This window comes from Protopterus annectens, chromosome 4.part0 (genome assembly GCF_019279795.1).
Source record: "Protopterus annectens isolate FY-2018-M chromosome 4.part0, PAN1.0, whole genome shotgun sequence".
NCBI classification, from domain to species: Eukaryota; Metazoa; Chordata; order Ceratodontiformes; family Protopteridae; genus Protopterus; species Protopterus annectens.
Genome location: NC_056733.1, coordinates 1,148,889,807 through 1,148,904,253, shown reverse-complemented (window position 1 = coordinate 1,148,904,253; position 14,447 = coordinate 1,148,889,807).

The following is a 14,447-nucleotide window of genomic DNA, read 5'->3' as shown; positions in this document are numbered from 1 at the left end:
ATGGGATTTGGATTTTCTGAGGTGCAGCATGTCCATTAATTCCGGGTTGGACTTGGCTTTATACATCAGGCACAGATCGCCTCTGAACAGGTGGTATGCCACTGAGTAGAGCTGGAGTTTCTTTAACCGGGCAGCATATGGCATCTGTTTGAGCCCTTTGATCCTCTTGGTGAGGTACTTTTGGGGTCTTTCCAGTTGCTGCAGGTGTCTGGTAAAGTACATCCCAAAAGGGGCATTGTACTCAATTATGGGCCTGATGAGGGATGAGTAAAGAGGCACGATGACCTCCCCTGATCAAGATGTGAATCCCTTCATGATTAGGTGGGCTATATAAAATGTTTTTCCTAACCACTTTGGCCACGTGGTTGTCACATGAGAGATTGCTATCAACTTGGGTCCCCAGGTCCCTAATTACTTCTTCTGTACTTAATGGGTTACCACCTATGTGGTAATTTGTGAGCACTTTGTTTTTGCCAAAGGGGATGACTATACACTTTTTGGCATTTAGCTTGAGGCCATGGCTCTAGCACCAGTTGTCTGTTTCTATGAGGCCCTTTTGGAGGATGCTTGTGTCGGCTGGAGAGTTGATTATGGCACCCAGTTTGCAGTAATCTGCGAACTTGGTCAGCCACAGTCCTTCCGTGTTGGCCTGTACCTCCGAGAAATATATACCGAACAAGAGAGGTCCCAGGACTGAGCCTTGTGGGACACCACTTGTAACTGGTTTGGAGTCTGACATGACTCCAGCAATTCTAACCATGTGGGTTCTGTCCTTGAGCCAGTTTGCAATGCATATAGTGACATAGGGGTTTATATTTAAGCTGGTGAGCTTATCTATAATGCCCGAGTGGGGTATTGTATCGAAGGCTTTTGCGAGGTCCAGGTAGGCTGTGTGGACCACCTTCCCCTCGTCAATGGCCTTGGTAACTGTTTCAAAGAAATCAACCAGGTTTAAGAGGCAGGATCTGCCCTTAACAAAGCCGAACTGGGTAGGATCCAGTGTCTGTACGTCCCCAATATCTTTATTTATGAGGTCCATGATGATCCTTTCCATAGCTTTGCAGACCAAGCTAGTCAGGCTCATGGGGCGATAGTTTCCAGGATCCGTTGAGGCACCACCTTTATGGAGAGGGACCACTGTTGCTGTACGCCACTCTTTGGGCACATATCCTGTAGTAAGGCTGAGATTGAACAGTAGTTTTATGTTTGGGTTTAGCTCTTCTTGGAGTTCATGTAGGACGCAGCCCGGGACACCGTCTGGTCCCATTGATGCTGTGTTTTTGAACTTATGAACGTATGGAATGACAGTGAATATGATGAATTTGCAGCAAACAGTAACAGTATTGCCTTACTGATTCTGGTGTTGGAATGCACTCATAGAGGAGTTTCTTTTTAGGATTTACCCCTTTGCAGTGACATATTCCATTTAATAACTCCTCTTTAAGCAGATGCAATACACAAACCGTCTTCACATGGATTTCCTCCAAGTATAAAATATCCCTTAAAATGATGTACCAAAATACACACTTTTCCTTAATTGTCATAGAACGCAATATGTGTCATAAAAATTAGAATATTGGTAATACTCTTTTATCGCAAATGAATATCTGCACTGTTCTCAAAGGGCAATTTATTCCAGCTTTCCCAAACTCAACATAACTGATCTGTACAATATTGAAGAGATCTTTGTAGGCAGATATGTTGTCAGGAAGCAGAACTGAGTAGAACCGGGAAGTCATACAGACACTGGCAATAATTCCATGCACATTTCAAATATTAAAAGCACAGTAAACAAAACAAAAAGAAGACATTATGTTCATGTACAGAAGTAAAAGCTAGCTAACATACAGCATTGAAAAATGCAGATTGAAAACGGTCAGAATAATCTCTAAAACATATATGAAGATATTTATATTTTGAGTCCTAAGTAAGAATTGTTAGTACTTACGTATTATCGCAACCATGTTGGGAACAACTCACTCTTGATATATTGACGTGCCCTTCACGTGCTGACACAGTTGCAAACATCATGGCTATGTCTTTCACTTCATTCCAGATAGCTGCCCGACACTATTTTTGGCAATTTCGTAAAAGACGATAATGTCCTGGTCGTAACATTTAACTTTTCATGAGACAGGATGTAAATTCCTGGTTTATCAAACAGCTCTGTACATAACATTAACAGATAGGGACCTAGGTTTAGGGATGATAGGATGAATTTGCACAGAAATGCCTCCTGCTAAGATAAAATAGTTAAATTTGCCACCAATCTCTCTCATAGGACCCACCATTGTCATAGCGTAAAGCAATTAAATTGGCTTGAACTGCACAGCTACCTAACGTACACAACTAACTACAACACACACACTTATCCATCGTCCAGAAAAAAGCTCTGCATTATAAAACTTATTACTGCCCTATTGTCAAGCAACAGACCTCCATTCTAGTAACAAATTCTTATTACTTACAAATACTCTACTCCCAATATGTTGCTAAACTCTGGAATCATATTCCCACACAAAGAATACTCTCAGACAAACTCAATAGTCTTAAACCACTGCTTAAACAGCACCTTAACCAATCCTGGTCCTGCACGTGCTCATCACAGGGTTAAAACGTTGTGCTCAACGTATGATAGTCTCCAAGTACTCTCCTTACTCTCAACCTCTCACTGAAATGACAAAACAATTTTTATACATAACTGCTGTCTGTACAATCCACTAAGCTGCATGTAGGTTTTCTCTTTAGTAACTTCCACATCTGTAAAATCTTAGAATGTATAAATGTAACTACTGTTTGGGTATAAATGTAAATAGAAATGTAACTACTCTCTGTTTAACTAGAACTTGGTATAATGCAATGTAAGCTGTTTAACTAGAACTTGGTATAATGCAATGTAAGCAAATGGAACTTTTTTCCATGGGCCTCCACTGAAAATGAGTATTACCCAGTCAGACTTTTCCAGTAAACAAAGACAAAGGAAATAAATAAATGCATTTGTTGAGTAATATCTGCTGAATTTTATATTGCCAGCTTTTCTTTTAACTGAAAAAAGGAATATTGCAATAAAATGAATAATTATTTTCCCTGAATAACTGTCAATACCTCTCAACCTCTTAGCATAAGAAATCTGGCCAAAGCCTAAAATAATGGTGGGACAAAGGGCCAGAAATAGAGACAGATTTTAAATATTGGTTCTTATAAACTTAAAAAAGTTGCTAGAATAACAGGATTCATGTTAGTATATATTTTCCAAAAGAAATGAAGTCTGAAACTCAAATGCAGTCATTATTTAGGGATTTCAATCCTCAATGATTTGCCAGAAAACCACAAATTTTATGAGAACAGACCAAAAAATATGATGCAAAAATCTGCGCATTCTGCAAAAATCTGTGCAGTTGAGAGGTATGCATGCTTTAAAGTTTACAAAAATACTGTTCTCTAGAGCAACGTCCCCTATGCAGGAGTCTGATTCTGAACCTTTTACACACTCATGTATGCCCACACGTACTCACACATACTCGCATACAGGCACTTACTCACATTCACATATACACATGCACTCGAGCACAGTCATATACATGCAATCACACACACTCACATAAGCGCACTAATACACATTCGCATACACGCACTCATGCACCCTAACATATACACATGTACTTGCATACAGTCATATACACATATTCGTACACTCGTATACACCCACTCACACTCACATTTATATCTACACTCGCACACACCCGCATATACACATGTACTCGTGTACAGTCACATAGATGCATTTGCAAACCCTGGCATACATGCACTCATGGACACTTGCTGACAACCACAAACACACGCACGCACACACGCACACACACACACACACACACACACACACACACACACACACACACACACACACACACACACACACACGCACACACACACACACGCACTCACACTTTATCTGTTTCTGATGTCTCTTTTCTCTTGCACAACTTTTTTTGTTTTATTTAAAAAAATCTTAGCCAGGAGTTGGGATTAAAGAATTATATAGATTTTTCAAATGGCCATGAAGCAGGCAAAATGTAACTCTACAGCCAAGATAAAGCTAGCAAGATAAAACAAGATTTGAAGAGTTAACAAAATATCTCAAAGATAAAAAGTACAAAACTTTTTTTATGACAATCCAGAAAGAATGCAGTTGAAAAATGTAGTTTTAGAACTGCACAATTCAAATATTGCATTGTTATTTAATATCACAAAATTTCAACAAGAATAGAACCCTTGAATTGTGTTCACTTTTCTCAAAGCCAAATAACCTTCATTTTGTTATTCAGAACATTTTAGCAAGCTTCTTTGACTACTGACAGTTTCATAACACGTCTTGTGCTCAAACCAACATTTCACAGACAACATTCAAGGGTATTAACCGCTATTACTTCCCTGATGTGATAAAGACATTTACTGGAGAACGACCTTTCTCTACCAGACGACTATCATTACGTTAGAATAAACAATCAACATTCTGGATGCTTTTAGAAAAAGACAAAAATAAGAATCAGCACCGTTTCAAGAGAACTTACTCGCGTACAGGCACTTGCTCACACTCACATATACACATGCATCCACGCACAGTCATATACATGCAATCACACTCGTATACCCGCAGTAATGCACACCCACATGCACACACTCACGTACACTCGCATATACACACGTACTCGTGTACAGTCATATACACATATTCATACACTTGTATATACATATGCACTCAGACACATCCACATATACACATGCACTCATGTACAGTCACATACATGAATTTGCAAACATTGGCATACATGCAGTCATGGACACTTGCTGATAACTGGACACACAAAGACAGACACACACACACGCACACGCGCACGCACGCACACACACACACACACACACACACACACACACACACACACACACACACACACACACACACACACACACACTTTCTCTGTTTCTGATGTCTCTTTTCTCTTGCACAGCTTTTTCTATTTAAAAAAAAAAATCTGAGCCAGGAGCTGAGGGAACAGTTCATGACTTCATTTAAAATGGAGGCACTCACTTAAAATTGGGATATGAAGGGATAATATAGGAATTTGTGGCGCCCCATTATTTTGCCTCAAAACCTGGAAATACAGAGAAGTTTGGTATGGTTGAGCGGTATGGCAAGAACTGAAAACTGCTGAGGAGGTTTTAAAGCCATTAAATCATGAAACAAGCTTTCAGTGAAGTCCTTTTATTCTGGCAGCTGATACCACATGTTCAGACTTCTGTCTTTTCTTCAAAGGGACATCTGTCCTGACAAAACAGAATGATTTGGATCCCTGCATGGATTCACTCAAGGTACCCAGCACCTCTTCCCTGATAAGGAGCTGTGGAATCCCTTTAGACCCCCTGCAGATGATCAGCAGTGCTCCTCCTCAATGTCCATGGAAGACATTTGCAAGACCCCCAAGGATGTGTGAGAACCAGGTTCCATGCTGGCCTTCAAGAAGGTTGTGGCAGAAGAAACAGATGGCAGACTAGGCCATGCCCAAGGTTCTCATTCACTTCAAGAGAGGTGTCTGATGGAGGTTGGACAGCAGCAGGCTCAGTCTTAGACATCTTGGACTTCTTGAGCAGTGGCTGTACCTCAGGGTGAGTGGATTCTGCCACTGTACCTTGGGCCATCAACTTGAGATGCTGGTTTTATAGATAAATGGAAAGGGAAGAGAAATGGCTACATAAAGTCTTAGGTACAAAAGCTTGACAGCTAGAACACTGAGTATGGTCATAAGACACACCTAAGCAAAACAGGCACCTATTGTGGTGGTCTTTATGTAGAATCTGCCTCCCATACATTATATTTCCCTTTCTTGGATGACATGTAACCCATTGAAAAATAGAATAAAATGTAAAAGGAACCCTAATGGTGTACTTATCTTGAAGACAGAGGCTCATTACAACCAGATAAGTGAAGGGCATTCAGACTGACATATGATAATGGTGTTCAGACTGGCTGCAAAAAATTTCTGGGTCGGGAGCATTCATACATAACTTTTATGCCCTACCCTTGTGTGGGGAGCATATGTCTGATGTATGAAGCTCCTAGATAATAAAGGCTTTGGTTTACTGGTTAGACGTTGGGCTATCCTTGGCAGGAGATCCCAGAGGTGATGAATAGTACAACAGTGATATGTAAGGACATTCCTCATTGGTACATACTTAAAAATAGCATCAGCAGTTAATTCCTTTGGAAAATAGTAATCTGCATTCTGTTGCCTGCCATCTTGTGCTTCAAGCAAATGATGTTCAGAGAATTTAATCTCAGCCACCTGTATGTATACCCTCTGCAGTGACTTGATCCTTTCCCTGGGGTGCAGCAGTAGCATTGGAGTTGATTATAATTAAGGGGATGGAGAGCTTCTCCCTTAAATCTCTTCTTAACCATTGTGCTAGCTATAGTCCACAAACAAGAAAATAACTTGTTTTTACTTGCAGGTTAATGGAAAATTTGCCTTGCAGTTTTGGTCTATAGCAGGCTGGTCTTTCAAAAGTAACTCATTCAGAGTCAGTCGATCATAACTCTAAATCAGTCATCCTCTTGCAATTTTAAACTGATACATTGCCATGCTCCATTGCTCCGTATTGATTATTCTTGCCTATGTTATCACAATGTGCTCCTATCTTGTCAACAGGTTAAGTTAAATGAATGTGTGAAAAATAACAAAATATTTAAATGGATCCTCCACACAAACACCTGGACTGTATTTCAAGAAACCCATCCATGCATGTTAGCCAAGAAACTGTATTCAACTGGAATGGAGGGAATTGTCTGATAATACATTTTGTGGAGAAAGAATACCATTTCTAATGTGTTTTCAGTTTGCATGCAGTATGAATTCTTGGAGTCTATATCACTTTGTCAAATCACTATTTAGCGAATGCCTCTTCGTTGAACATTCAGCGAACAAACTAATCGTCAAACTAACTTTTCAACGCAAACTTCTCTAGGCCAAATTGACAGGAGTCCACCCCAGCAATCATAACAACAAAAAAAAAGGTGTGGGGGGCTATGCACCCCACTCCACCCCCCAACTAAATATACTAACTCCGAGATTGCACGACAGTGGGGAAAAGGGCAAATTCCAGATGGTGGCCAACCATCATTTTGCCCTAGGAAAGTTTTCACTGAAAAGTTAGTTTGATGATGAGTTTGTTCTCTGAATAGTTTTTCGTTGAAAAGGCATTCGCTAAATATTGATTCCACAAAGTAATATAGACACAAATTCTTGAAATATTCTGTATATATACTCAGTAAAAAATGCCTATCTTCTCAAATACCCCTTCAAGTCAAGTGTTGCATACCAAAACTTTTAATAGTGTAGTAAATAGTTATCACGGTGTTACTCTTAATTGAAAGTTAACTAGTCCATATTTCAACTCTACAGACATAGCATATGACTGCAGACTATGTTATGGCCCTCTCCAGAATATATTTAGGTCGTACCCTATGGACTGTATACAGTTTTGTTTAGAAGAAAAAAAAGTATATAGATTTTTCAAATGGCCATGAAGCAGGCAAAGTGTAACTTAACAGCCAAGATAAAGCTAACAAGATAAAGCAAGATTTGAAGAGTTAACAAAATATCTCAAAGGTAAAAAGTACAAAGCTTTTGTATGACAATCCAGAAAGAATGCAGTTGAAAATGTAGTTTTAGAACTGCTCAGTTCAAGTATTGCATTGTTATTTAATATCACAAAATTTCAACAAGAATAGAACCCTTGAATTGTGTTCACTTTTCTCAAAGCCAAATAACTTTCATTTTGTTATTCAACACATTTTAGCAAGCTTGTTTGACTACTGACAGTCTCTTAACATGTCTTGTGCTCAAACCAACATTTCACAGACAACAATCAAGGGTATTAACCGTTATTACTTCCCTGATGTGATAAAGACATTTACTGCAGAACGACCTTTCTCTACCAGACGAATATCATTACGTTAGAGTAAACAATCAACATTCTGGATGCTTTTAGAAAAAGACAAAAATAAGAATCAGCACAGTTTCAAGAGAACGTACTCGCGTACAGGCACTTGCTCACACTCATATATACACATGCATCCACGCACAGTCATATACATGCAATCTCACACTCGCATACTCACACTAGCGCACACTCACATAGGCACACGTACTCACGTACAGTCATATACACTCGCATATACATATGCACTTGCGCACACCCACATATACACATGCAGTCGTGTACAGTCACATACATACATTTGCAAACACTGCACGGCTTTTTTTATTTAAAAATAAGGAGCTGGAGGTACAGTTCACGACTTGATTTAAAGTGGGGAGGGCACTCACCTAAAACTGGAATTTGAAGGGGTCGTGTGAGAATTCATGGCACCCCATTATGTTGCCCTCAAAACCAGGAAATTCTGAGGAATTCGGTATGGTTGAGAGGTATGGGGTGAACCAAGGGGAACCTATCCCAGTGGAGATAAAGGTATGTGTAGCACTTAGAATTTTAGCTACAAGTACCTTTCAGAAACCAACAGAGGACATGCTGGGGATGTCACAGGCATCAGCATTCAGGATCCCCATCAATTCCTAAATGCTAAGCTGCAACATGCTAATGACCACATATATTTTCCTCATATTCCTGAGGATAGGGCCAGAAATATGCAGGAGCTGTACCCTGTAGCACACTACCCTGAAATACTGGGGACCATAGATTGCACACATGTAGAAATTAAGGCACCAGCTGAGAACAGGAAAGGCTCTACATTAATAGAAAGGGCTTCTACTCTATTAACTGCCAAGTCGTGTGTAATGCCATCATCTTGAATGTGTGTGCTGGCAATCCAGGCAGTTACCAAGACTCACATATCTGGCACACCTCCCAATTGTATCAGATGTTCACTAGGGGGGATATCCCACAGGATCATTTACTGGGGGATGCAGGTTATGCACTGGAACCATGGCTGATGACACCCATCAGAAATGCACACACACACCTGCTGAAGAATGCCATAATGAGGCACATGCTCAAACCAGAAATATCATAGAGCGTGTGTTTGGGCTGCTGAACGCATGGCTCCGGTGCCTAGATACATCTGGGGGAGTCCTGCAGTACTATCCACAGACATATACTGAAATATTCACAGTATGTGCCATGCTACATGACATCATCCTGAGAAAACAGCTCCAGCAGGATCAACATGGGAAGAGGCACACATCCCACCACCAATGGCAAGGTCACCACAGCCACATGCAGGTGAGGAGTCAAAGATGGAAGCAGCAGCTGCTGTGTGTGTAGGCAGACATAGGCATGCTCAATATGCCCTTGCATTGGCTATGAGACAATGCATAGCACACTCACTCACCACCTAAGGGCCTAAAACCTTCCTCCTATCCACATACATATAGTTACATTGATGCCAGGCAACTCTCACAACCTTTACCTACCCATGTATTGGCTGTATACTGCTTGCATCAGACAGAGTCAGCTCTGAACTAAAACTGTTGCAACTGCTGGATTTACAAGGTAAGTGTTAAACCTGGTGTGCATTGTGTAATAATATGAATGACTGGTATATCCTTGCATATTGTTACTTCATAGTGTAAGCAAGTTTTCTGGGATTGACATGCCCGGGTGGCATACTCCTAGGTGTCCTAAAAGATAACAGAAGGATAATACGCATAACTATCACATAACTACAAAATAACTGTTCCCAGATAAAACAAAAAAGTAGCATTTCAGTATCAAGCACAGTAGAAATATTAAACTCTACAGATTTGAAATATGAATGGGCTGGATGCAAAAAACAAGAGTAACAGCAGCAACATGTCCTTGTTTGTGCCATAGCAGAAATGCAGCTTTGCTCCCCCACCCCCAAAAGCACAGGCAAATGACACATTTTGTGAAAGAAACAAATCTTTGAAATGCTAAAAACGCTAGCAAATGAACTGTTCCCGAAACATGTCTACAGATTTAACACAAAACATTCTATTTTAAGGTATTGCCAATCGTGTATACCTGTGAAATGCCCTGACAAATATGTCCATCCATCAGTACACTTCTAACTACTGCACACAGATAAAAGTGTAGCCTTTGCTAAGCCAAATATATATGTAAAACTATTAAACAGATTTTTCTTAATTACATTTCAGCTTATGCACTATATAGCTGACAAAATGCAAGCATATCTTCTCAAGTTCAGTAATCTTCTGTGCAGATATATTCCAAAGTAATAGCCTCTTTTCTGTGTTCTCCACATAAACAAGTCTCCTCACCTTCAGTTTCCCTAGCTACATGGCTGCCTTTTTATAGTGTAGATTCAGGGCTGTCAGCATGGTGAAGATGCAAATGAACTCCTTAGAATTGCTGAATCCCAAATACCTGGCTCAGTGTAGCAGATGTATATATAGTGCAGGCACTCCCTCAGTGTTTGTTCTTAATTGCTTGCAACTGTGAATGATTACTGGTAGGGAGAAGGAAAACAACAGCAATGAGACTGCCCTATAGCCAGTGAGTGTGTCAGGTTAGACTTACAAAGTGTTAGATGTAATTTGGTCAAAGTTGGAAATGTAAGTAAGCAGCACACAATTCACAGATTCTCTTCATTAACATCCACCCCCCCCTTCATTTGTTGGCAACTGCATATTATATTATTGCCATTTAATATCCTCACACATTTTAAGGACAGTAATATAGAATGGCTTACAGACTGCATCTCTCAGATTGTTGAAATGGGCAGGTAGCATAAGAATGGGCAACAAACACAGAGAGGTAAGACAGAGCTGCATATTTGCAAGCAGTACTCATAACTAGTTGTTTGATCAAAAAACGCACTACATCCAAAATGAATAAATGTACAAATAACTGATATATGGTTTCATATTACTGTAGATGATGTTGCAGTTGGTTGTATGCAGAATTATTTCAATTCCTTGCTGCAAACGTGTTTGTGTGTCAAAGAGGGATAAGGCACCCTTACTGTCTTCTAAAGATTCATTGGAGTGAGAGTTCTAATCTAGAGCTATGTAGAAATATTTCATATGTACTAACATTTTGTAGTCTGTATGTCATAGATTGCTTTTCCTCATTTCAACTACTTTTTCCTTTTTTTTTTGGTGGGGGCAATGTTTGCGCTGTCCGCGGCTTAATGCAAACAGGGGGAACAGAGAAAAAATGAATGTCAGGTTTGACTGTGCTTATCCCATTTGTGCAAAGCACAGCAGTGCACAACTGGACTACTGGCCCACCCAGGAAGCAGACAGAACACCTGCAGAACACCTGCAAATAGGGCATCTGTACAAGGATAAAGGTAAAAAAACAATACATTATTGCAATTTTTATTTTCCATTGTGCAACTGTGCTTAGTAGTGTTGGAGGTTAGCAAGGTTCCCCAACAGCTGCAGGCATCGAACACCTGCAGACAGGACTCAGACAGCCAATAATTGAAATCTGATGCATTCAATTAAGTCTGTTGGGCACCACACAAACATGCTGAGCGGCATTGGCTGACAGTTAACACAGAGAACTTAAGAATGATTAGGAAATTAGGGAATGTCATGTAACTAGTCCTGTGGCAGCAGGTGTTAAGTGTAGGGCTGGAGTACAGATGGTCCTGGGTTCAAGTACAGGGTGTGCAACCTATTTTTACTCTTGTGGCAATGCAGTTTATCACAATGAACTGAAAAATAGACAAGTGCTATTTCAACATTCTTGTGGCAACAGGGGTAAATGTAGGACTGTTATACACATGGTCCTGGATCCAAATACAGGATATTCCATACACTTTTACTGTTGTTCCACTTCCCATTATATTCACTCTTACTTATAACACTTTAGATACTGGATCTGATATGAATTATATGTATGAGGGATGAGACACAATTATTGTATTTTCAGATGTATGACTGAGGGTAAACTGTCTACTATATTTCTGTTAGTATAATTCTGCAATCTGGAATTGCATGGCCTTCACAATTACATAAGACACATAAACAACTGGATCTATATCCAATAACTTTGCCAGGTCACACACATACATGTGTAACAGCTCAGACTGTCACCTGTATTTATGTATAATTCCAGACCAATACTGAGTAAGAAAATGTTTTGCCCCTTATGCCTAGGTTTGAATCCCACAGTATAAAAAACAGTTTTCCTCTGTGTATAAAGGCAAAAACAAATGTGTCAGGTAATTACATTTATGCCCCAGTGCATGTCTGCAAACTTAACTCACCTAACAGTTACCTTCCAATTTCCAATACAACTATTTCAGGCTACATCAGTAGACACCCTTCACACTTAGGCCAAAGGTCAGATTAACCTTCCAATTTCCTCCATACTTGGTACTGCTGTGCAAAGCTTAACATCACACAAACACGGTTGGCATTGTTCCTTGGTTTCCAAACTACCAGTAAACACAATAACTGGAATTAGCAGGAAAGCATCAATTTTCATTGCTCTAGTTCAGCTGGTAGAAATAGCTGGCATTAGAAGAAGATGCCAAGTTTAGGGCACAGAGATGGGGTGTCCAAGAGTCTAGGATATTTACTGGACACCTAGTAAAGTGTCACAGCCAAAGTTGTCTGCAGAGGGACTATTCTGGCTTCCAGTACAAGTCTGAGGCATGGAACAGTGTGGCCCAGACTGTATCCAGTGCGACTGGCATCCCATGCATGGGAGAGCAGTGTAGGCATCATTTTAATGACCTACACAGGCAAAAAAGGGATACCCTCAACCACTAGTTGAATGAGTTTGAGACTGTGGACATCCAAAGGCTGTGTAAGTATGACAATAAGAGAGAAATTCTAAGACTTAGAAAGCTAAATATAGGCAAGACCAGTATGCATAATGCTTTTCTGTTCTTTCCCCAGCTGCCAATGAATGTGATTTCAATAGGCAGGCTCATGTTGCTCGAATGGAGAGACTGAGGGAAGCAAGTGGTATGTATGCAGCAGAAGAGAAGTGTTATGGTAGCTTTAAAAAATAAAAATAGATTTTTGGGTCTTTCATACAGTTGTATCAAATTAAGGATACATATTCCAACTGTAAAAGCAAGTATGCACGCATTAGTCTGTAGCACAAACCAATTGTAGGAGTCAAATATTAGATTGTAGTCAGAGGTTGTGGGTTCAAATACCACAATTCACAACTATACAATACCAGTGGCACAAATGCCCTGCTGTAAACTGTAATCTGTATAATTGGAACACGCATATGTGCAATGTATGCACATATCAAGGATTACTTTCAGCAATCTGTAGTATAGTGTGTATCTTTTAGGACATGCACTTAAATGTAATACTTCAGATAACAGAGTTGTATAATTGTGTTAATGCATTGTATGTCACATATGATGGCACTAATTTTATCTCATACTTCATACTTCATTGACTCCAACAGCAAACTCTCACTCCAAGCCAACTCTGGCTCCATTGTTAACATCTCACCAGAACCTCCACTATCCTCCTACCCCACTCAGGCCTTCTCCTTGAAACCTGTCTCTAACAACTATGTTACAGCCTTACTTCCGAAGCTAAAACCTTGCTCTCCTTCTGTTGATAATTTGCCACCACTCTTTCTTCAGAAGGCTGCTGACTCCTTCACATAACCATTCTCATTAACCACTCCTTCACAAAGCTAAAGCTCCCACCATCTGGAAACAATTCTATACTATCCCCATTCATGTGCATTCATAAAGGTGGTAATTCATCTGAACTTGCAAACTTTAGGCTAATCGCTATTCTATCCTCTCTTTCCAAAATATTAGAGAAATGTGTTCACAAGCAAATCCTCCACCACCTCCTACATAAAAACTTACTCACCCCCACACAACATGGCTTTCACACAAAAGACAGCATCCCCACTGCCCTCATATCCTTCTTAAACACTATTTCCCATGCCAGAGATAAAAATAAACTTGTCTCTTGCCTATTCCTTGACCTCTCAAAAGCGTTCAACACCATTTCCCACCCTCTGCTTCTAACCAAACTCTCTGAACTCAAGCTATCTTCTTCAACTACCTCCTGGTTTTCTAGTTACCTATCTGATTGACTTCAGTCAGTAAAATGGCTCTCTACTACTTCCCCTGTTCTGCCTGTCAAAATGGGTGTACCTCAATGCTCTATTGCTAGCCCATTACCATTTAACATTTTTACAAAAAAACAGTATGAGTGGCACTTCAAAACCAAACCAATAAATCCAAAAAGAAGAATGCCAAGGACCAGAGAATCTTGAAATCCACACAAGTTTATTCCAAAAAGCCAGGTGCTGCACGAACAAATACGAACAAATAAACACTTTTCTATTTATTTATTTAATTGTTTTTATATATTAAATAAATGAACTATAAGGGTAACTGCAATGTAAAGCACTCAAGCACTTTAAGAGATAGGCATTAATATTCATTA